General features: G+C 48.7%; 1 long non-coding RNA gene across 2 annotated transcripts; it reads left to right on the plus strand.

Annotated features, from left to right (window-relative positions):
• The first annotated feature begins 16273 nt into the window (after window positions 1-16273).
• On the plus strand, window positions 16274-20899 carry LOC139838415 (uncharacterized). Of its 2 annotated transcripts, none has more exons than XR_011754881.1 (3): window positions 16274-16993; window positions 17106-17378; window positions 17771-20899. It is a non-coding gene; the product is annotated as an uncharacterized lncRNA (long non-coding RNA). The 2 variants fall into 2 exon arrangements; XR_011754882.1 differs by lacking the exon at window positions 17771-20899 and adding an exon at window positions 17470-17764.
• The last annotated feature ends 4145 nt before the right edge of the window (window positions 20900-25044 follow it).

Here is a 25044-nt window from a genome sequence, read left to right on the forward strand (position 1 = left end):
ACGGAGCCAGCCACTACATTTGCCTTGCTCCACGCAATTTTGCCAAAAGAGACCACTCTCTCCAATTCATTGACAAAAAGATCACATACAAGTGCAAATGATAAAAATGACCACCTCATATGTGGCGGGAGTGCCCCCAAGCGACACGTGGCGACATGCCGCCGGAGAGAGAGGCGGCACGGCCTGCCATCGCACACACTGACGGCACGTTCCGTCGCTGTCCCTCGCAGTTCGTGGCCGTCAGCGCCCATGGGCCATGCCGCCGCACGCACCGACGGCAGGCTGATGTGGCAGCTGGCTGCGGGCCATGCCGCCCTCGTCTCTAGCGGCAGGAGGAAGTGTTTAAGACTTATGATTTTCCAATGGGTTGAAATCGTACGTATACGTGCAAATGAGGTAAGCTAGCTACTCAATTTCAGATGCACGTATGCAATCTCTTACGGAGCGATGCAAACGGACATTGCGTTCGTCCAAGCCGAAAATGCGTCTGGAACACGCTCCAGCGGAGCGATGCATCGTGACTGGGTTGTCCGCAGCGATGCAAACTCGGAGCATATTTGCGCCTGGAATGCGCCGCGGCGGACGCTGCACGGACGCCCCAAGTGACCGCTCGCTTCTCCACCGGGCCCGCATGACAGCGAGCATGTATCGAGGGCATCGCTTCCGCGGTCATCGCTTCTGCGTCTGCGCCGTAGCCTTCGCCATCAATGTCGCGGCTCCCTCTTCTGCGCTCGCACTGGCAAGCGGCGACTCGGCTTCCCCTCCACTTCCGCGCGCAGCGAGCCTTAAAAGTCCACCGGCATCGTTCCTGCCATCGCCCACACCTCCACTCCCACTACCACCGCCGCGAGCCGCCGCAGCACCATGGGGAAGAAGAACAACTTCAAGGCGTCCGGCAGTGGCACTAAGAAGGAGGAGCGGCGGCAGAGGGTGCCGCTGCCCATCAACGTGGCGCGGCTGATGCACATGAATTGGATGCCGTCCGACGCCTGGGGAGACATGCACATGCCTGGCGGCTGGCGGCTCAGCTACCTCCAGGTGCACGTCTCGCCCGTGCCTGCGCGAGACAGATAGGACCTCCGAAATCCGACGAAGGAGGCGGTAACTGCCGCCGGACGCCGATCCCGCCTACGCCATCGACTCCGACAGCTGGCGCAGCTATCTCGAGTCCTAGAAGGATCCGAAGAGGAGGGCGGGCTTCCTGGGCGACAGGGACTTCTCCTTTGACCGTCCACCGGCGCCTCGTCGTCGAAGACAGCAGGCGCCGACGCCTGCACATGACGACGATGATGACGGCGACGACGAGGAGGACTACAACGAGGCGCTGGCGTACAACAACGAGGAGGCCAAGGACGACATCGATGACTGCGTCGCATGCATTTTCCTGGAATGGCAGCTGGCCTTGGCGGAGGGCCGGAAGTTTGAGTACCCGGAGAACATGATGGACGACGAGATCGCGAGGCTCGGCGTCCTCGTCTCGGAGGTGGACCGACCGGTGCAGCCGCCGCCGCTGCCCCGGTATGCCACCGACATTATGTCCTGAAGCGCCAGTCATAGGGCTTCTTCCTCCGTGAGGCCCGGCGGCATGATCTCCTTCGCCATTGAAGGCGGCGCAGAAGCCCAACCACCGCCCGCCAGTGCGCGTGCAGAAGAGGCAGCCGCGACATTGATGGCAAAGGCTGCAGCACAGACGCGAGAGCGCTGACCGCGGAAGCGATGCCCTCGATACATGCTCGCTGCCAGGCGGGCCCGGTGGAGAAGCGAGCGGTCACTTCGGACGTCCGCGCAGCGTCCACCGTGACACATTCCAGGCGCAAATATGCGTCGGGTTTGCATCGCTGCGGACGGCCCGGTCACGATGCATCGCCCGTTGAAGCGTGTTCCCATACGCATTTTCTGCCCGGACGGACGCAAACGATCGCTCAACGTCTGTTTGCGTCGCCTCGTTGGAGATGCCTTAGAGATTGCATACATGCATCTGATGGATCCGGTGCAAAAAAAAAAAGAAATTGAGTAGCTAGCTTAGCTCATTTGCAAGTATACGTATGATTTCAGCCCATTGGAAAATCATAACTCCTGCCGCTGGAGACGAGGGCGGCATGGCCCGCAGCCAGTTGCCATATCAGCCTGCCGTCGGTGCGTGCGGCGGCATGGCCCTTGGGTGTGTTGATGGCCACGAATTGCGAGGGACGGCGACGTAACGTGCCGCCAGTGTGTGCGACGGCAGGCCGTGCCGCCTCTCTCTCTGGCGGCATGTCGCCACGTGTTGCCTGGAGGCACAGCCGTCACAGCCAAGATGGTCTTTTTTGTCATTTGCATTCACAAGTGGTCTTTTATGTTAATGAATTGGAGAGAGTGGTCTCTTTTGCCAAAATTTCGCTCCACGCCTCCACACCGCAGGCCAGGCGGAGCTCGAGCCCACTCCACTGCCGCCCTCAGACCCCTGCTTGCCGCCACCTGCAGATCCCTGCTCCTTCCCGACGCAGACGCCTGCTCACCGCCCTAGACAACTGCTTGGTGCCGCTCCAGATCCCACTCGCTGCGTCCTGGTCGGGCATGTCCAGATCGTCCCCGCGTCGTTGTCAGCGTCAACGAAAAAAATAGCGCGCTATTTCGGCGTTATAGCGGCGCTATAGCGTATTTGGAGAGTGAACGCTACACTATGCACATTTGGCTCGCTATGACGCTAATCACGCTATTAGCGGCGCTATGCGCGCTATTTTTCGTAGCATTATAGCGGCGCTATTTTTATAGCGTTGTAGTGGTGCTATTTTTTACAAGAAAATGGAGCAGCCGACTAGCTATGTTGGATCTTTTGATCCACGAGCTTCCAAAATCCTCATTCTAAACGTAGTCATTCAACCCGTTGGAAACCACAAAAACACATCAACGTTTCCCACTCATCCTCATACGACGCATACATGTTGAAGAAGAAGAATCAACATCACAACGAGTAAGATCTACTGATGCAATCTGCTTAAGAAAAAAAAAGTTGGTTCAAATTTTTCATTATGATGAGCTGCAATATGCGGTTCTTCTTCTGAATCAGATGATGAATGAATGCATTATTCATCTAGTTCATCTCATTTTGACTAATTAATTACTACTTCTTCTATGTAGTTAGCTCTTTAATTGTTTGCATGTTGGCAGGTTAATTAGTTATCTACTTATCCACTTATCTACTTGTTGGACTAATAAATCTTTATCTTTCAGTGCGGCCAGGACTTTGTAATTTAATTTGTTGATCATTGTGATGTGGATAAGTTTTGAGCTGCTGAAATCCTTAGTATATATACTATATTTGTTATTTTTAACTTTTTTGTCAAACGCTATTTTATAAAATAGCGCGCTATTAGCACGTTATAATCTTCATAGCGTATTTTGTAATGTAACGCTATTTTGTTTAGCGCGCTATTTTTTTTTTCCTTGGTCCAGACGCCATACTGCAGCGGAGGAGGGGATCCAGGGCAGAGTTTCCGGCGGAATTTGTACCACGTAGATGGTCAGAGATGACCAGTAGAAGTCACAGGGTGTTGCTCTGGTCAGTCGTCCACGCCAACAGGCTAGGTTTCGCGTGCGGTAGCGCGGATGGAGGCGCTGGACGGCTGCGTATATGGGGAATTGACCGGGAAGAAGGTTCAGGAGGTTACGGCGGAGAGCGGCGGGGATGGAGTGGCCGACCGGTAATCCCAGACCTACGGAATTGTTCCTACGGAAAAACCTTACGGACGGATGTGGACTAATTTGGTTGGTGCAAATCGCTTCCCTTCCCGTGATTCTAGGAGCTGAAATTGCTGGTTGCTTTCCACATCAGTCCGTAACAACGATTTTGTAAAAATGATTCCGTAGTTGTAGCATTACTCGTGGCCGACGGAGTGTTTCTACTGTCTCTCGGGTTGATCTCCGGCTGCGAGGCGGCACCGTCAAGACTCAGGAGGAGAAGGCGCGGGATTGGGTGATGAATGTCATCGTGGCGAACGAGCAGATGCCATAGGATGGCTTAGATTGGGGCCGAATGGACGCTAGAGGATTCGGGGAAGGGTTTGCGACTAGATGGGATGAACTTCCGGATGCTTTCCTCAAGAACACAACCAAAGGCCGGTATGCAAGAAAAGAGACAAGAGGAAGAACTCTTTACTAGATCACTAGCTTTATTGATCTCAACATGGTTACAGGTGCTTGAATACAAGTTCTATCGTCTAATCTCCTCTGTGGACGCTCGCCTGTATGAGGCAGTACCCCCTCTCCTTATATAGTGGAGAGGGTGGCTTACAGAACAAAGAACCCTAATGGCATCTTTGACTGGACAAACTACTTTACAAAGCTACTTTAATCATAGATGACGCCGGGGTCCTCTTTAATCAGGAACGCTGATGTCCTCCGGCTTCTTTCAGCGTCATCTCTCTCTTTGGCACCAGGGCTCTGATTAAAGCCACTTTGCTTAGCTCATACTTGTCTTCTTGCTCTGAAGAGAATCTTTGACCAGTCCTGCCGACAGGCCCTTCTCTCCGGTATCTTCTTTACCGGTTTTCGGCGTACCCCCTTGGGGATGCCGGCTTAGCTTCACTTAGCCCAAACTCCTACCTTTGTTTCCGGTAAGAATATTAAACCGGTATCTCGATGGCTCAAACCATCCGGCTTGGCATGCCTTTGGCATACCGGGGGTTATCCCCCCAACATTAGTCCCCGAAGCTGGTATAGTCTGGCGGATTCTATCCTACAGACCATGCCAGGTTTTCATCTTTTTAGGATACCGGTTTAATCTCTCCGGCCTGAGCTTGGATCCGGCATCTTTGCCCTTTTTTGTCTTTTCTCTGTTTGCAAGGCATCTTCCGGCATCTCTTTTCTCCGGTATCATTCGTATTTACTCTTTCCTCGGCGAAGTCGAGAATATTTCGGGCCCCGTGCCTGTCAGTGACATGCGCACTGTTAACTGTCGCGCCAGTGTCAGTTGTCACTTCGCTTCGACTCCCGCGCGGTCATTAAATGCACCACTGCGGATCCCACTAGCCACTTAGGATCCTGTGTGTGCCCCCGTGTGGCTTCCGATTTTCTCGCGTGTACTCGCTCGCCACGTGGCGGCCCGTGGTGCGAACCGTCACGGGCCGCGAGGCGAACCGCCGCGGCCCATCTCCTCTCTTCTTTATAAGGACAACTGCCCTTTCTTCTTCCTCTTCTCGCATTCCCCAACCTTCGCGCACAGTGCTCCTCGCCTCTGCGCCTTCGCCGCTCTCCGTCCGCCGTCGTTTGCTTGAGCTCCGTCGCCCGGCGAACTCACGCCGTGCTTCCGCCGGACCTCGTCGTGCGGGAATCTTCTGCAGCATCTTCGTCGCGCCCGCTGCATTCTTGCTTCTTCGTGACCTTCTTCGCCTCGCCGTCGACGGTGCTCGTCGGCGACCGTAGGTCCGCTTCTTCACCGGCGAACGTCTTCCCCAGCGACTGCGCCGCTCGAGGTTAGTGCCAATCCCACTTTGCTCGCCATCTGCTTGCTTTCTAGATCTTGGGTCGATGGTGTTCTTATTTCTTCTTTTTCTTTGATTTTCTTCTTACTCGTAGATCTTCGCGCGGGGTTCAAGTGTGGGATTTCTGTTTTTTCGCCTCCCAAACCAATGTCTGGCGAGGAATCTTCCTCTGCTTCTTCTTCTTCCCTTTCCATTAGCCGTCGTAGACAATCTCCCGGCGAATCTACAGCTTCTGACCCAATGGATACCGATTCCGGCAACCAGCAGGGATCCGGTAGCCGCCAAGAGTCCGGTGGCCATCTAGAATCCGGTAGCTTTAGCCAAGCATCCGGTAGCCACCTTGAAGCGAGTAGCTCTGGCCAAGCATCTAGTAGCTCTAGCCAATCATCTGGCGCGGAGCCTTCCCCAATCACTCGTGGAGCCTGGATGGGCTCCAATGTCACTGAATACGAGATCGATTGGTTATACCGGTCCCGCAGGATTCCGGAAGGGGTAACCTGCCAGCTTCCCGGTGATGAAATTGTACCGGAGCCCCAGCCCGGTGAACACGTTGTTTTTCTTGCTCATTTTGAGCGTGGCTTCGGCCTTCCTGCCTCTCCTTTTTTCCGGGAGTTCTTAAATTTCTATGAACTCCAGCCTCATCACCTTCCTGGCAACGCCATTTTCTACCTTTCCTGCTACGCCACCTTCATGGAGGCCTACATCGGTATTCGTCCCACTCGTGAGACGTTTGCCCGCTTCTTTTCTCTGCGGATTAATTCCGTTCAGGGCAAAGAAATTCCTAAGCCCAAGCCGCCCGTGGAGTGCGGCTCCTGCATCGTTGGCTCCCGCCAGGGGAGTCCTTTCTTTAAGTTTACCGGCCTCGAGTCTTGCCGCGCCTGGCAAGGAACTTTCTTCTACGTGAAGAATAATGGTCACGCAAATCTCATTGATCTTCCGCCGTTCCGAGTGGGGCCTCCCAGCAGAGCCAATTGGAGCTACAACCCGAAGATGGATCACGCCGAAACCAACCGGGTGGTACGCTTCATGGCCTCTTTGAAGAAAGGGACCAACATCTGCTCGGATGATATCATCCGTACTTTTATTTCCCGCCGGGTGCTTCCTCTTAAGCGCCGGGTGCATAGGATGAGCGAGATGTACGGTCCTGGCGATCCGACCAAGATCATAGGCCGTCCCCTTAGCAAGAAGGACGTCGTCCGCAAGGCTAAGCATATCTGCCAAACTGCTATGCCATTTGAATGGGAATGGGGCCTCCTTCCCCTCAGCACTACTAACCCTCCGACCCAAGAAGTAAGAGATTACGCAATTGGGGTTGGTCTTGCCGGTAATTTTTCGCTCTTGTTAACCCTCTTTTTTCGTGTTTCAGGCCAAGGACCGCTTCCCCCTCATCCAAGTAGAGCGGCGCGGAATCTGCGTGAAGCGCGCCCTTGACTCCTTCGACCCAGATCCCTACATCTTTTGGAAAGATCTGAAGATGGGCAAGACTTCAGCTGCGCGCCTTGGCCGGTCTCCACCGAAACCAACCGGGTCCTCCGATGACCTGACCATGCTTGAGGTATTTTCTTTTCCGGTTTCTTATACTTTTCCGTTATCGCCTTCTTGCGAATTTTTCCTTAGCTATGTTTAACTTATAGATCCACGAGCACGCGCCGCCCCTGCGCGCTGAGGCCGGCCATGAGTTTGTGGACAAACTCATGGCCCAAGGCCAAAAGAACAAGCTGCCGGCATCTGATGCCGGTCCCAGCCAGGCCCCTCCCTCCAAGCGCTTCCGGACTGAGCCCTTGGGGGAGAAGGAAGTGGGCGTGCGCCGCTACGGGCGCAAGCAGATGCCGACTGCCTCCGGGTGAGTTTCTTACTTTCTTGCCTCTTTTTGCCAAGTTCTTTTTCCGGTTGCTTTTTTCCAACTATCCTTCTTTCTTTCTTTCAGCCCCGCGCTCAAGCTTGGCTCAAGGCCATCGGGCTCTGAAGGTTCCGCAAGGACCTCAACCCCTCCTCCTCGCTCAAGCCCGGCACCATCTGGTGCCGGCAACACCTCTGCCTCCCTTTCGGGGGGCACAACAAGTTCGGGGCGTGCGGCCCCTTCATCATCAGATCACCGCACGGAGGAGGATCTTTCCTTCCTCCCAGAGAACCAGGATACCGGCGCCAGCAACATCGGCGCCGAGGAACAAGCTGCCGGGCGGGCGGAGCCTTCGGCTCCTCCCGTCCTCGAAAAGAAGACAACTTCCGCGCCGGAAAGCTCCAACCCGGGTGACGCGCCCAGCGCTCCCCCTTCTCCACGAACCATCCTGATGCCACCGCCAGATGCTCCTCGCACCAAGCCCTCCAGGGCTGCTCCAACTGCGCCGCCGCCCAAGATCTCCAAGCTCATCAAGGGGAAGGCGACGGCCTCCAGCGCCCCTTCCGGCGGCCAGCAGCCCCTGGTGCTGCACGTCTCCAAGGCCGCCAGGGATACCGCCACGAAGGCCACTGGCCTGCTTGGCCGTATCACTGAGTTCCAGCGCAGGGGCCGGGACTTGGGGCATCTTCTGCCCTACGCCCAGAAGTGGAACGCCGCGGACATGACTCCGGCGACCCGCGGTTTGGGCAAGGACAGGCTGCCGGCACCCGACCCTGTTGGGGACCGGTCTTCCGAGGAGCACTTCATGCGGCTCCGCAGCGCCGTGAAGGAGCTCGACAGCGCGTGGTACGATGCCACGAACAACTTGATGGTACGCTTTACTGACTCTTTTCAACTTTTACCGGTTTCCTTGCTTCCGGATTTTTTCTTTAGTTTCATGCCGGTTTCTCTCTTGTCTATCTTCCCAGTCCCCGAGTTTTGTGGTGAGAGCGCAGCTTTTAGCACAAAACTCTAACTTAAAAACTTAGCGTGAAACCGGCACTGCCAGTCCCCGAGTTTCGGGTTAAGAACTCTGTTCTTAGCGCAAAACTTAACTTAGAAACGCGTGAAACCGGCACTGCCAGTCCCCGAGTTTCGGGTTAAGAACTCTGTTCTCAGAGCAAAACTTAACTTAGAAACGCGCGAAACCGGCACTGCCAGTCCCCGAGTTTCGGGTTAAGAACTCTGTTCTTAGCGCAAAACTTAACTTACCTCTTTTTCTTGAACAGCTCACGGCTGACGCTCGGAAGGCCCTCTTTGAGGAGCTCCTATGGGAACACCGGGACCTTGCTGAGGCACACGACAAGTGCCAAGGTAATTTTGTACCACCGGCATCTTTTTACCGGAACCCTTTTTTCCTTCTAACACTTATAACTTTTGCTTAACAGTGATCCCGGAAGCTTCCATCGAGGCTCTCAAGGAGCAGCTCGCTGCCGCCCAACGTACAAGTTTTTCCTTTCTCCTGTTAACTTGGTTTCCTTTTCATCTTGACCAGCACAATCTTGTTAACACCTTCTTTTCCGGGTTGCAGGGGAGAAGGACCAGCTTATCCGGCGGCATCAGGAGGAGCTGAGTGCCCAGAAAACCAGCTACCAGGAGCTCAAGTCCCAGCTCATCCAGCTGGGGCTTGATCATGCCAAGGCCCTCAAAGCTGCCGAAACCGATGCATCGGCCAATATGGATGAAGCTCTTGAAGATGCCGGCAACGCCAACTCGGTGTTGCTAGCTGAGCTGGAGGAGCTGGCCAAAGCCCAGAAGGTTGCCGAGGAGAAAGCTGCGCAGCTGGAGGAGGAGGAGAAGGAGTGCAACAGGCTGGTGTTGCAAATCGACACACTTGCCTATCGTAAGTCCTTTTCCTTTGCGCTTTCTGACTACTGCCCGCAAGCCTTTTTTCTTCCGATCGCATTTTCTTCTCGCTATCTTTCCTTCCGGTTGCATTTTCTTCCGGATTCCCTTCCTTAGCCTTTTTCTTTGTTTGCACAGGCCTCTTTCCGGACTCTCAGAAGTATGCTGTCAAGAAGGTTGACGAGCGCCGCACTACCCAGGGCCAAGCGAATCTTGCCGTGCCATGGACGCCCTATGACCATCTGGTCGCGCTGAACGCGCGGGTGTCTCACATGCGCGCCATAGATCGCAACTTATCTGACATTCCTGATGTAGCTACCCAGCTCTTCAGGACTCTGTGGCCTGGCGAGGAGGTGCCGGATACTTTCTCCCTCATCAGCGACCGTCTCAAAGGCGCCGGCAAGAGGATCCGCGAGTGGCAGTGCTCTGCTGCCCGCGCTGGAGCAGATTCTGCCCTCCGCGTCGCTTGCTCCTGGTACCCGGAGCTGAACCTGGATGCCCTTACCGGAGTGCGCGAAGGCGCGGAAACCGATCTGGACCCGATTCTCACCGCTAAGCGGCAGGATCGTGCGTACCACATCGTGGAGTACGCCGACATGCGCACCTTCATCCCTCCCCCTACTGACGTCAAAGATTATCTCGACGAGGAGGAGGATGAAGCCGAGGAGGAGCCTCTGGGCGACGCTGGTGCTGGCGATGCCCCTCCTGAAGCCCCCGCTGCCTGATTATTTACCTGCCTGAAGATTTACCTTGTCATCTTTGTTTGGTCCTGCGTGTCTTGAGACAATGTTCTGTTAAATTCTGCCCCGGTATGCCGGGGCTTATGATGTAAAACTTTAAGTCCGCTTTTGGTTGCCACACAACATTTTATGCCGGTAAGTTATACCGGTAGTTAATTATCTTAAGCTTGTCTTAGCATATTTGCTTTTGGTTTTGCTTTTATCCTGCACTGCAAAGATTTCCAAATTGTTTCCGCATCCAATTCGATGCACACTTGGTTCTTTTGCCTTGGCTCTGCCTGCCTTCTCTGGGCGTTCTTTGGCGTATGAGCACAAGGTTCTTTCACCAAACAAGCATTTTCTTGAACTTAGAAATAACTTCGAAATTTTGCAAAAAAACGGTTAAACCGGGGTTAGTTAAATTTTCCGGATTGTTCTTTCCTGCTCTCCCTCTTCGCAGTTCATGTGCTTATCCCCTACCGGTTTATCTTGCTTGCCATGAAGCCGGGTTGCGGACAGCAGCAAAGTCGAAGACTCCGGTAAGATTTAGCACACTACTAAACCGGAAAGAAAAAACGTTCAATAAGCAACCGGTAAACTGAAAAAATAAACAAATTACATGCAACTTAAGTTGGGGTAGTCCCCGAGATTCATTCAAGGTTCCGACATCTTTTATTCATAGCATGTAAGGTACAAAAAGAAACTTCTTACACCACAACTTCAAGAGTAGAAAGGACGCAACAGAGCTACGTTCCATGGACGCTTGCTTTCCTCTCCGGACCTGTCCGCCTTTCCTTTTTTCCACTCTTGTGCATCGATCAAGTAGTATGCATCATTGTGAAGCACCTTGCTTACAATGAAGGGACCTTCCCATGGTGGTAAGAGCTTATGCCGGCCTTCAGTGCGCTGCACTAGGCGTAGCACCAGATCTCCTTCCCGGAAAACTCTCGGGTTAACCTTCCGGCTATGATAGCGTCTGAGGTTTTGCTGGTAAATGGCTGTTCTTGCCAAAGCCAGCTCTCTTGCTTCTTCTAGCAAGTCCACATCATTTGGAGCACAATGTCCTTTGTTTCATTTATCGGCTTGAATGCCGGTGAACCCAAGCTTCCACTCATTGCCGCTAAACTCAACTGTGAGAATTGAGCCAGCGCAACCGCAGTTTGCATTCTTCTTTTTTCCTCCGCGATCACCAGCGATTCCGCTAGGTTTGATCCGGCAGATGCAGTTTCCAGTGAGACTTTGTAGTTCCCCACCACAGTCAATGGTCCACGAGGTGCCGGCATCTTCATTTTGAGGTAAGCTGTGTGAGTGGTAGCCATGAAAGCTGCCAACGCCGGTCTTCCTAGCAGCGCATGGTAAGGACTGTCTAGGTCCACCACCTCAAACTCAACATTTTCAACCCGGCAATTGTCACGTCCTCCAAATGCTACGTCCACCCGAACTTTTCCTACCGGAGCACAGGACAAGCCCGGAACGATTCCGTGGAACGTTGTACGCGTGGGCTGAAGCATGTTTTCTGTTATGCCCAGCGTATGCATGGTGTGCTTGTACATGATGTTTATGCTGCTGCCGTTGTCTATCAGCACCTTGCTGAATTTTACTCGAGTTTGCGGCCCTTTCATGATTGGGTCCACAACAAGAGCGTATCCACCCGGATTCGGCATGATCTTAGGGTGATCCTTAAATGACCAGGTAATTTCCTGATCTGACCACAGCATGTATTTGGGGACTGCCGGCATCACAGCATTGACCTCCATGGAGCGGCGGTGCACACTTTGCCTGTCTGTTGGCTCAGTGACAAAGACAACACAGCACATATGCGGGCCCTCGTAAACATTCCGGCCTAAAGGTGCCGGTGGAGGCGGCTGATCATCGTTTTGCTCCACCCGGTTAACTTGCTGGTACTGCTGCCTATTTGGCTGCTGCTGTACCGGTAAAGCATTTGCTCCGGTGAGTGGCGGCGGTGGTGGTAATTGTTGTTGACGCAGCATATCTTGCGATGGTGGCAACACTGTTGAGCACCCTTGTGCCTGTGCGTCCTTTACCGCTCCCTTTTGCATCAAGTACTTGGTCCAAGAACAATCTTTCGTCAAGTGGTTTGACGGGTGATCTGGGTTTGGTGTGTGCCACCGGCAAGGTTGATCCATGGCGGCTTCCATGGTGTATTTTACGGGTTCCTGCCAGTTCTTTTTCTGGCCCCAGGGTTTCTTTTCGACCCACTGCTTTTTTGGACCCGCCCATGGCTGCGATCCGGTTTTTTGCCTTTGGCTGCCGCCGGCATCATAATTTTCTTGCACGGCAGCAACGTGCTGCGGAGCGTACCTTCGATCCGGGAATTCTTCCCTTCTCTTGTGGTTCCGGTTGTCCCGGTATTGTTCCTGTCGCTGCTCCGGCTCAGCTTGTTCTGCTGGTTGCAATGGGTCTCCCAATGCATAGCTGTCCGCCACACGTATCATCTCTGCCAAGGTTGTTGGCATGCTTCTCTGCAGCTTTTGCCACAGCGGTGATCCTCTCCGGCATCCTTGATTGAACCAAGCAATCGCTTGTGCTTCAATCACTCCTTCACACGTGTTTCTTGTTGAGTTCCACCGGGTGAGATAATCTCTGTCTGTCTCACCGGCACGTTGCTGGCATAAAGCGAGCTGCTGGGGCCGGTTTGGCCTCTTGTAAGTGCCTCTTTGAAGTTGTTCACGAAGGCTTCCTCAAAGTCCAGCCATCCGTTTATGCTTCCTGCCGGCAAGTTGTTAAGCCAAATCCGTGCAGGGCCTACCAGGTAGGACGGTATGATTCTCACTGCCCAACGCCGGTTTACTCCACCACTAGCTACATAAACAGCTGTGATATAGTCCGCCAGCCAATCTTCCGGCTTGGTCGTGCCATCATATGTTTTTGTGTCTCGAGGCAGCTGGAAATTGCGTACCGGTGGCTCCTCTCCCATGATCCGTGGGCCAAAACATTTCGGGCCAGGAGGACCCTCAGATTCGATCATTTCGGAAAGATGTACTCTGTCCAGCCTGTGCCTCGCATCCTGGTGCGGCAAACATCTTTCCCGTGCGATCTCCCAAAGGGTTCCGGTAGACTCTTGTTCGCTCTACCTCGGAATCTCCCTCTCCGTATCTTTCCGGTTCTGCGGCTCTTGCCTGCCGGTACCTTGGTGGTGCCATCTCCTCATACGCTGCCCTTGCAGCTCGATAATTTTGCCAGGTCTCGTGTCTACCGGCATGATTGTTTCCGGCATAACCTCCTCTGGCGTAGCCTCGTTCTGCCCCTTGGCTTTTTCTACCGGCATCATGTTGCCCGGCTTGTTGTTTTCCGGCAAGAACCGGATCATACACAGTCATCTGCTGTGCGTTCATCTCTTTTTCTCTTCTTCTGTCCGGATGGGGGACGATGCCTGCCCATGGGACTTGCTTCCGGCATTCTTTGTTGAACGCGGATTTTGAGGCCGCGGCCTTGTTCAGCTTAGCCAGTTGCTCAGCATTCTGCTGCTCAATAGTTTCTAGCAGCTCTCTAACACGCTCTTGCTGTTTTGCCAAAGCATCTCCGGAAAGCGATTCACATAGCTCTACTGCAGCTTTAGCGGCTTTTATAGTTTTATCCGGGCTGCTGTACTTAGGTTTTTCCACGATGCTAACAGATGCAGAGGTACTTTTGCCGGCAAGAATTTCTTTGCGCAAATCCTGATCTAGGTTGCGAGCTTTTAGCCGGTTCTCCGGTATCCTAGCAGCATGCGCGCTAACAGAAGCGAAGCCATGGGCAGCGTTATACTCACGTAGGGTTAGGTTCAGCTCCCGCTGCGCCCGGATGATGTCCTTGCCGCTCTCGAGCACCTTCTGGCGCTGCGCCTCCAGCTCCGCCTGAGCCGCTGCCGGGTCGATGTTCTGCGCGATGGGGGTGGCGAGGACGTTCATCGCCGCTTGGAGCGGTGTCTCCGGTGGCGCGGATGACGCTCCCGCTGCGCCTGCGTCGCGCTCCAACGGTGGCTTGGCCGCACGGGTCGAAGCTGCACGACCAGCACCTTCACCCACAGCTTCTTTTCCTGCACCAACCACGCCGGTCATCATTACCTCGACGCTGCCGGTGGCGCGGCCAGCACAGAGCCATCTTGGCGGGTCCGGTGCCACCAGCACCGGCGAGAGGCGCTGGCGCACAGGGACGGTGCCGAAGTAGACGCGGTGGCTGCCAAACTCGATGATGCGGCCGTTCTTGGGGAAGATGCCGCCGTTGGCGAAGCAGCCCGCGTTGTCGTTGATGAAGTCCATGGCGTAGATGCGCTGCACGAGCGCGGACACCGTACGCTCGCCGGAGATCTCAAGGATGCCCGCCCGAATGTGAACTCCTTCAAGCGCCACTTCATGCCCCACGGTGGGCGCCAACTGTCGTCGTGGCGAATGAGCAGATGCCATAGGATGGCTTAGATTGGGGCCGAATGGACGCTAGAGGATTCGGGGGAGGGTTTGCGACTAGATGGGATGAACTTCCGGATGCTTTCCTCAAGAACACAACCAAAGGCCGGTATGCAAGAAGAGAGACAAGAGGAAGAACTCTTTACTAGATCGCTAGCTTCATTGATCTCAACATGGTTACAGGTGCTTGAATACAAGTTCTATCGTCTAATCTCCTCTGTGGACGCTCGCCTGTATGAGGCAGTACCCCCTCTCCTTATATAGGGGAGAGGGTGGCTTACAGAACAAGGAACCCTAATGGTATCTTTGACTGGACAAACTACTTTACAAAGCTACTTTAATCATAGATGACGCCGGGGTCCTCTTTAATCAGGAACGCTGATGTCCTCCGGCTTCTTTCAGCGTCATCTCTCTCTTTGGCGCCAGGGCTCTGATTAAAGCCACTTTGCTTAGCTCATCCTTGTCTTCTTGCTCTGAAGAGAATCTTTGACCAGTCCTGCCGACAGGCCCTTCTCTCCGGTATCTTCTTTACCGGTTTTCGGCGTACCCCCTTGGGGATGCCGGCTTAGCTTCACTTAGCCCAAACTCCTACCTTTGTTTCCGGTAAGAATATTAAACCGGTATCTCGATGGCTCAAACCATCCGGCTTGGCATGCCTTTGGCATACCGGGGGTTATCCCCCCAACAGTGAAAGTGGAACATCAGGGGCTAGAGTTTTTTCTTTTCCTTTTCCTATTTCATTTAATGTACACCTTAACGAAATGGTCTGTATTTTGCCAGCTCAGCTCTGACAACTGGGCCCAAGCTGTCAGAAACGGTGTCAATTCGCTGTTAACACTATTTGCCACTAGTAGAAAAAGAGGCTTCCGTCTAGGCCTTTAGTACCGGTTTCCTTACGAACCGGTTGCACTGCTCAGGTCTTTAGTACCGATTCGTAAGGACCTTTAGTGAATCGGTACTAAAGGTTTTTCTGCTCCCCACGCACCTACACCCCCTCCCCCCGTGGATTGCTTTTTTATGCTCTGTAAAATATTAATGAAAATGAAAAAAAATTCAAAAAATAAAGTGTTTTCAGATTCTTGTATGTTATATGCAACCTACTATTCGGTGAAATTAATAAATTCGAATTTTGACTTTTTTTGCAAACAAAATTTGAAAAACGATAAAATCGCATTAGTTTTTGCATACGACGTCGGAAAAATACGTATAGTATATCAAAATCATCGTCAGAAAAAGTTACATCCAAATGAAATTAATAATTAGATTCTCAAAATTCCGGTTAGCTAATTTATAGATTCTCAAAATTTCAAATGAAAATATGAAAGCAGGAAGATTTTAGCTTTTTCCAGAAATTTAGAATTTTATATATTTTTTATTTTTTTAAAATTAAAATTAATAATTATAATATTTTTTGAGTCCTAAAATATTACTATTACTTTTAGCAAATTATAAGATTTTCATATTTTCAGGTTTTAGGTTTGGCAAAAAAATATTAAAATTTTAAAAAATAATACAAATTATAAAATTTAATTTAATTTATTTATGCTATTGACTCATTCAAGCGAGTATAAGGGGAAAACATAAAGGCCAACCTCGGCGCCTGTAAAAAAACAAATAAAGATAACTAACCATCTGCAGGATGGCTAGGACGAAAGAAATTGAGCAGACCTGCCGAGCAGAATAACTACTATACTATTTGGGAACAAATATCTTTTTTGTAAGAATTTTGGGGCCATTTCAAGGGGTCATGGCTGGGTGACACGTGTTTTACTATGCTCTGTTATTGTTTCGTGTGTAGCTCTGGTGGTATCTTGCAGTTTCTATCTGTTTTTACTTGGCATGGATCTTCCTATGGTGTTTTAGGTCTGGGTGTGCGTACCAATTCGTTTACCTGGCCTGCTGTCGCGTCGTGGGTCTCAACCACATCCTCGCTTATACTATTCGTTTACGCGTGCACACAGCTTTGACTAACTAATTTGTTCTCCGAGCGGCGCGTGCCCTTTCTCGACCATTCCGCTTCCACATTTCCTCTCTCTAAATCAGTCGGCAGCGGATGGTCTCCATGGATGGGCGGCGCCCCGCTCCATACCCCTACGGAGGCCCCCGTCCTCATCTTCCTTCCTAGAAACCGATCTGCTCACGGTGAAGTTGGCGGGCGCCATCTTCAGGCAGGCGCATCTGCGGCGGGAGGGGGTCATCTTCGGCTTTCTCTGCTCGCCCACATGCTCCCCTACCTCAGCTCCCGTGCCACCTCCGGTGGCATCGAGTACCAGCTCTTCCCCGAGTTCGTGCTGCGTGGATTGCTCGCTGATGAGGCCTCGATTTGCTTGCTCTGGCGGCGATTTATTTGGTTGCCTCTGTCGGGAACGATGCCAAGTTGCTGTTGCTAGGAGGAGCGGTGGCATTGGTGGTGCGTGCGGCGTGGAGCGTGCGATGGTGTTGCAAGCCTGATCTGGGCCCACTGGGCGCGGCCGTTCTCGAGGCGTTTGGTTCCCGATTGAAGCGATGGTAGGGCGTGTGCGGAGGGGGGGCAAAGGAATTTGTACTTCGTCAGCGTGTGGGAGCTCCACATCTTCTTCCTGATGCAATTGCTGCAATGATTTTGAGGACGCCACAAGACCGCCTGAGAGACCTTATTCGTCCTCAGCGACGGCGAGCCTTATAGTGATGACCATCACGCAGGTGAGATTCTCAAACTCCATCACTTGGTTGCCCTTGCTAGCTTTGATTCCTGGGCCAAGCTAGGTATACTCCCCTTCAACTGGACTAATTCTTAGTTTTTTCTGGTTTGTAGAACTGTAATGTCTTCTATCGTGGAGCATTGATATGACCATCTCGACCTCGCAGCCACTGTCGCGCTCCAGATCTGTGTTCCCCTTTGCTGCCGCATTTGCTGTTCATCTCAGAGGCTAAGGAATTTGCTCCAAGGATTGCAGATTTTGGGGGAGGCGCAGAGCAGCCGCCTGCCGAGAAGCTTAGACAGGCTGCAGCTCTGGATCACCACTTGAGAACGTGAGCTGAAATTCGTACGCAAATAGCAAATCTTCTACTAAAACTTCCGTACCAGGTTGTTTTTACTGCTCAAATTACAATTCTTAGGTACTGTAATGTGTTTTTTCTCTGTAGCCAGCCTTATATAGTTTAAGGTCATCTCGCAGGAGAATTTTCGCTCTAGCCCAGAGTTGAGAGTATATCTATTTAATGGATATACATCTTGTTGAGCTTCCATCATTTTTTCGTCATGCTTTCTAAGTGCAAAATGTCTTCTCAGATCTCCATGGCCAACTATTCCTTCTCTTCTCTTTTTTAGTTCGTTATTGTATTTGCTGTTTATGTACTTTTACTTAAATCAAAGTACTATCAGTTCCTTTCCTATAACAAGCGGACACTAATGAATCCTGCACCTAAGTGTTCTTTGTTTGTTTTGAGCGATTGGTTAACCATTTTGTTTTGTTTCAGGTAGACTATAAAGTTTGGAGGACCTAAAATATATGCCCGCTAAATATTACACACCTGCTCATAAAGATTTGTTGTATCCGCCTTCCATTTTTATGGTATGTTGTTTAGATGGACATTTTCGATTTGTCGTGCTTACATTTTAACAGGTATGTTGCTTACATGTATGCTCTGCACTCCAACTAAATAGCTCCCGGTGACTAAACATGGTCTAATGTTCAGCGTATACCATAGTGTGCATTTTATGCGCATTTTGACCGTATCTCAGGATGGTTTCATAGGCTGTCCATATACAGGGCTCCCTATATATGTATACACTGCTTAGTAGTCCTTCTCTCAGGACTAATTTCTGTTTTCCAGCCACAACTAGCATGTTGTGCTAAGTAAGTTAGCCCTTTTGCTAAAGACATTTGTACCTTATTATCTAAATTAAGCTTATCAGCAAAAAATCTGTATACTACTTTTGCTTGGACGAGGAATTGGTTAAACAGATATAGGTACATGCTTTGCTCCTCTTCAAACGGCTATTTGACGGTGCACTGCATACTGTAAGAAATCATCAAAACGATAGAAGCAGATGCTAAGAAAGGTGTTATAATATGTAAGAATGCAACCTGAAAGCCCTACAAGAACTGGTAATAAAACCTATACTAAAGGGGATTAGTTTGACATAAATTACCAATGTATATTCTTCTGGTATATAGTAAGCAGCAGGAGCAAGATAAGCTTGACTGTGGAGCCCCTAGGGAAATGCTAATTCACAAATTCATTGAAGTTGGATGTGAAATAACTGATAGTATCAATGTTCGGTAGTAACCTCTAAGTATGCATATGAGATAAGTGTGTGTGCATCCCTATTAGTCCTGATTTAGAAAACATGATTTATGATGTCATATTTTCTTGAATAGTATTGTCATTGAGACACTGATCTCAGATGTATGCGTACTCTGATTGGAAATTTGTTTGAACAAATAGTGTATATTTATTAAAATTGCTACTGTTCTTATCAGCATGGATAATATTACAAGATCATAGAGGCAGTGTGAACTAATCCCCGGATTCGAAAATGAATGATTCACTTTATTTATTTTGCATGGACTGAATTCTATTGTTGAGCACAATTAGAAAAAAATTAACATGTTCTAAATTAAAATAAGAATGTTCATTGATGACAAAGGGTCAGATACTTTTGAATTGTTGTAGGCTCTGGAGTACTGATGTTGTACAAACGGTATGACAAAGCTAACTAACCTGGAAAAAAATGCACACATGCAGCTAAATATACGTGTATTTTTCCTTAATTATAGAAACAACTGAAAGATTCTACATTTGCCCCTAGTGTCCATGTGAAATTACAGTATAGTTTTACAAGTAACATTCTAAATTCTATGTAATTGAACTATTTCACCATTTAGTTCTCAAATGTTTGACAGATTGTTCCCAGTTTCAAAAAGATTCTCTTATGATCTTCATGTTTCAAATTCTGTATAGAAGCGCTTTTTATATCTGGTGTACTTATTCTCTTAAAAAGATGATAGGAATGTTTTCTCACTACATATTCTGTCCAAGCTGACAGTTCAACGCTGCTTGTATAAATGTAAAATTGTAGTTTGATTGTAGCTGTTTTTAGTTTATTTATGTTTGTCTCTACTTTATCTGGAGGAAGATAGTTATACTACTGTATATTCAAAGAAATGCATTCATTTGTTTTTATAGTTTATTAATTGGCACTATGTTAGAATCCACTGGAAAAAAGTTGTGCTTAACGATTTGTGATGGGATTTATATAATCGACAAGATATATAACTTTTTCCTTCCCATTTTGAGTAGTAGACTGATAAAGATGTAGGCCAGATGGAAAGGCTGATTCCTATGTGATTTAGTTAGTTTGCTTGATTGGCATTTATGTGATTTTACACTTTTCAACTTATGCTATGCAGGTCTGTAGTTGATGTTCTGGCTAGAATATAATATGAAATTATATTGAACTTTTCTCATTATGAATTACTCTCTAAGATAGCAAGCTTATACCTCCATACTTTTGTAGGTGGAAATTTTCTACGTAGAAAAACTTTACTACTGGCAGGTACAAGTAGTGTTACCTTTCTCTACCACCTTTCACCCTGCCTCCATTATTTATGAATAAAAGAATATTGGTTCATCAAACAGTAAGTGGAACAACAAGAAGGAACCATTATTGGGGAGGATAATTTGAAGGTCTACATTACTGAGTTTTATAAAAAATTATTCGGGGCACCGGTGTCAAATAATATTTCTTTGGTAGAGGAGGAGGTGCAGGACATTCCCCAGATATCGACTGTTGAGAATGCGATTCTCACAGCTTCTTTCTCTAAGGAAGAAGTTCATGACGCACTTTTTCAGATGGAACGTAATAAAGCGCTGGGACCTGATGGTTTTCCGGCTGATTTTTATCAAAATTTGTGGGTAGTAATAAAAGATGATTTAATGGCACTGTTCAATCAATTCAGTATTGGGGATTTGCCTCTATACAAATTGAATTTCGGCGTCATTACATTATTACCCAAAAAAGAGGACGCGGTGCAAATACAACAATATAGACCTATTTGTCTTCTGAATGTGTGCTTTAAAATTTTTACTAAGGCTGGTACAAATCGTATAACGGGGATTGCCCCAAGAGTTATAAGACCAACACAATCCGCTTTTATGCCGGGAAGGAATATTCTTGAAGGGGTGGTCATTCTTCACGAAACTAACCATGAGTTACATAATAAGAAATTAGATGGGGTTTTATTTAAAATCGACTTCGAAAAGGCATATGATAAAGTCAAATGGTCATTCCTACAACAAACTTTGAGGATGAAGGGGTTTGCCCCTAAATGGTGTAGGATGATCAGCCAATATGTCCAAAGGGGTAGTGTAGGTGTAAAAGTAAATGATGACATTGGTCATTATTTTCAGACAAAAAAAGGTTTGAGACAGGGTGATCCTTTGTCCCCTATTCTTTTTAATGTTGTAGTGGATATGCTTGCTATCATCATTGAGAGAGCAAAAAATGATGATCAGGTAGGGGGGCTTATTCCTCATTTGGTTGAAGGGGGGATCTCTATTTTACAATATGCTGATGATACTATCCTTTTCTTAGAACATGATCTCCAGAAAGAAGTGAATATGAAATTAATTCTATGCCTTTTCGAAGAACTCTCTGGGCTTAAAATTAATTTTCATAAGAGTGAGATTTTTTGCTTTGGGAAGGCAAATGATGAAGTGGACCAGTATAAACAGATCTTTGGATGTGATGCTGGTTCGTTACCCTTTAAATACTTAGGTATCCCTATTCATTTTAGAAAGCTTAGAATTTCTGATTGGTATCCAGTAGAGACCCGATTTGAAAGCAAATTGGGATGCTGGAAAGGCAAACTACTGTCCTATGGAGACAGACTTGTCCTTATCAATTCGGTTTTAACGAGCTTACCGATGTTCATGCTTTCTTTTCTAGAAATACCTGTTGGGGTAAGGAAAAGATTGGACTTTTATAGATCCCGGTTTTTCTGGCAATCCGACGAAAATAAAAGGAAATATCGACTTACTAAGTGGAATATCGTCTGCAGACCCAAGGATCAAGGAGGTCTAGGTATTGAGTGAAGGAGATATGCCCTAGAGGCAATAATAAAGTGGTTATTATTTATATCTTTATGTTTATGATAAATGTTTATATATCATGCTAGAATTGTATTAACCGAAACATTAGTACATGTGTGATATGTAGACAAACAAGAAGTCCCTAGTATGCCTCTTAAACTAGCTTGTTGATTAATGGATGATTAGTTTCATAATCATGAACATTGGATGTTATTAATAACAAGGTTATGTCATTGTGTGAATGATATAATGGACACACCCAATTAAGCGTAGCATAAGATCTCGTCATTAAGTTATTTGCTATAAGCTTTCGATACATAGTTACCTAGTCCTTATGACCATGAGATCATGTAAATCACTTATACCGGAAAGGTACTTTGATTACACCAAACACCACTGCGTAAATGGGTGGCTATAAAGGTGGGATTAAGTATCCGGAAAGTATGAGTTGAGGCATATGGATCAACAGTGGGGTTTTGTCCATCCCGATGACGGATAGATATACTCTGGGCCCTCTCGGTGGAATGTCGTCTAATGTCTTGCAAGCATATGAATGAGTTCATAAGAGACCACATACCACGGTACGAGTAAAGAGTACTTGTCAGGAGACGAGGTTGAACAAGGTATAGAGTGATACCGAAGATCAAACCTCGGACAAGTAAAATATCGCGAGACAAAGGGAATTGGTAATATATGTGAATGGTTCATTCGATCACTAAAGTCATCGTTGAATATGTGGGAGCCATTATGGATCTCCAGATCCCGCTATTGGTTATTGGTCGGAGTGAGTACTCAACCATGTCCGCATAGTTCTCGAACCGTAGGGTGACACACTTAAAGTTGGATGTTGAAATGGTAGCACTTGAAATATGGAATGGAGTTCGAATATTTGTTCGGAGTCCCGGATGAGATCCCGGACATCACGAGGAGTTCCGGAATGGTCCGGAGAATAAGATTCATATATAGGATGTCATTTTATGTGAAATAAAATGTCGCGGAAGGTTCTATGGAAGGTTCTAGAAGGTTCTAGAAAAGTCCGGAAGAAACCACCAAGGAAGGTGGAGTCCACAAGGGACTCCACCTCCATGGCCGGCCAGCCCTAGATGGGGTGGAGTCCCAAGTGGACTCCACCATAGGGGCCGGCCACCCCCACATGGGAGGTGGGAATCCCACCTTAGCGTGGGAGTCCTAGTTGGGCTACGATTCCACTACTATCGAAGGTGTTGGTTTCGGGTCTGATTCGAAGACTAGCACACCATCCCTTGGGAACAACCACTCTAATGAGGGGCCAAGGGAGGGGGCCGGCCACCCCACGACCACAAGCTGGCGGCCCCCATAGAGTGGCCGGCCACCCTCCCAAACAATAGCCAAGCTCATCCACTCCATATTGCCCGCATAGCTTAGCGAAGCTCCGCCGGACTTCTACACCGCCACCGACACCACGCCGTCGTGCGTCGGATTCAAGAGGAGCTACTACTTCCGCTGCCCGCCGGAACGGGGAGGTGGACGTCGTCTTCATCAACAACCGAACGTGTGACCGAGCACGGAGGTGCTGCCCGTTCGTGGCGCCGAACCGATCGTGATCAAGATCTTCTACGCGCTTTGCAAGCGGCAAGTGATCGTCTACCGCAGCAACAAGAGCCTCATCTTGTAGGCTTTGGAATCTCTTCAAGGGTGAGACTCGATACCCCTCGTTGCTACCGTCTTCTAGATTGCATCTTGGCTTGGATTGCGTGTTCGCCGTAGGAAAATTTTTGTTTTCTATGCAACATTATCCTACAAGTGGTATCGAGCCGTGTCTATGCATAGATGGTTGCACGAGTAGAACACAATGGTTTGTGGGCGTTGATGCTCTTGTTATCTTTAGTTTGAGTACTTTGCATCTTTATGGCATAGTGGGATGAAGCGGCTCGGACTAACTTTACATGACCGCGTTCATGAGACTTGTTCCTCGTTCGACATGCAACTTGTATTGCATAAGAGGCTTTGCGGGTGTCTGTCTCTCCTACTATAGTAGAGATTCAATTTACTCTTCTATTGAAAACATTAGTATCAACGTTGTGGTTCATGTTCGTAGGTAGATTAGATCTCTCTCGAAAACCCTAAACCACGTAAAATATGCAAACCAAATTAGAGACGTCTAACTTGTTTTTGCAGGGTTTGGTGATGTGATATGGCCATAATGTGATGATGAATATGTATGAGATGATCATTATTGTATTGTGGCAACTGGCAGGAGCCTTATGGTTGTCTTTATATTTCATGTTGAGTAGTATTTCAAAGTAGTTGTAATAGTTGCTACATGGAGGACAATCATGAAGACGGCGCCATTGACCTTGGTGCTACGCCGACGATGATGGAGATCATGCCCGAAGATGATGGAGATCATGTCCGTGCTTTGGAGATGAAGATCAAAGGCGCAAAGACAAAAGGGCCATATCATATCACATATGAACTGCATGTGATGTTAATCCTTTTATGCATCTTATTTTGCTTAGATCGCGACGGTAGCATTATAAGATGATCCCTCACTAAAATCTCAAGATAATAAAGTGTTCATCCTTAGTAGCACCGTTGCCAAGACTTGTCGTTTGAAGCATCTCGTGATGATCGGGTGTGATAGAATCAACAAGTGCATACAACGGGTGCAAGACGATTTTGCACATGCGGATACTAAGGTGGCCTTGACGAGCCTAGCATGTACAGACATGGTCTCGGAACACGTGATACCGAAAGGTAGAGCATGAATCATATGGTTGATATGATGAACACTTTGAGTGTTCGCCATTGAAATCACACCTTGTCTCGTGATGATCGGACAAAGGTGCGGTGGATTTGGTTCGTGTGATCACTAAGACAATGCGAGGGATATTGTTTTGAGTGGGAGTTCACCTAGGGTTTTAATTATGTTAAATTAAAATTTGAACTCAATTTGTCATAAACTTAGTCTAAACTATTGCAAATATATGTTGTAGAGATGGCGTCCCCAATCAATTTTAATCAGTTCCTAGAGAAAGAGAAACTTAAGAGCAACGGTAGCAACTTCACCGATCGGTTCCGTCATGTGAGGATCTTCCTCTCTCGCGGAAATCTGCAATTTGTGCTTGATGCACCGCTAGGTGACCCTCTGCAGAAGATGAATCCGATGAAGTAAAAGCTGTTTACGCAACTCGGAAAATTTGGTCCTCTCAAGTTCAGTGGGCCATCCTGTGCGATGCGGAATCCGATCTTCAAAAACGTTTTGAGCACCATGATCCTCATGAGTTGATGAATGAGCTGAAAGCTATATTCGAGACTCATGCGGCGATGGAATGCTATGAAGCATCGAAACATTTCTTCATTGTATGATGGAAGAAGGCAGCTCCGTTAGTGAGCACATGCTCGCCATGACCGGGCATGCGAAGAAACTCGATGACTTGGGAATAGTGATTCCTAACAGATCGGGGATTAATCGTGTCCTTCAATCATCCGCCACCAAGTTACAAGAACTTTGTGATGAACTACAATATGCGTAACATGAACAAGGAGTTACACGAACTCTTTGGCATGCTAAAAGCTGCTGAGATTGAGATCAAGAAAGAGCACCAAGTGTTGATGGTCAACAAGACCACCAGTTTCAAGAAACAGGGCAAGTCTAAGGGAAAATTCAAGAAGGG

This window comes from Lolium perenne, chromosome 3, assembly GCF_019359855.2.
Source record: "Lolium perenne isolate Kyuss_39 chromosome 3, Kyuss_2.0, whole genome shotgun sequence".
In the NCBI taxonomy this organism is placed as follows: domain Eukaryota; kingdom Viridiplantae; phylum Streptophyta; class Magnoliopsida; order Poales; family Poaceae; genus Lolium; species Lolium perenne.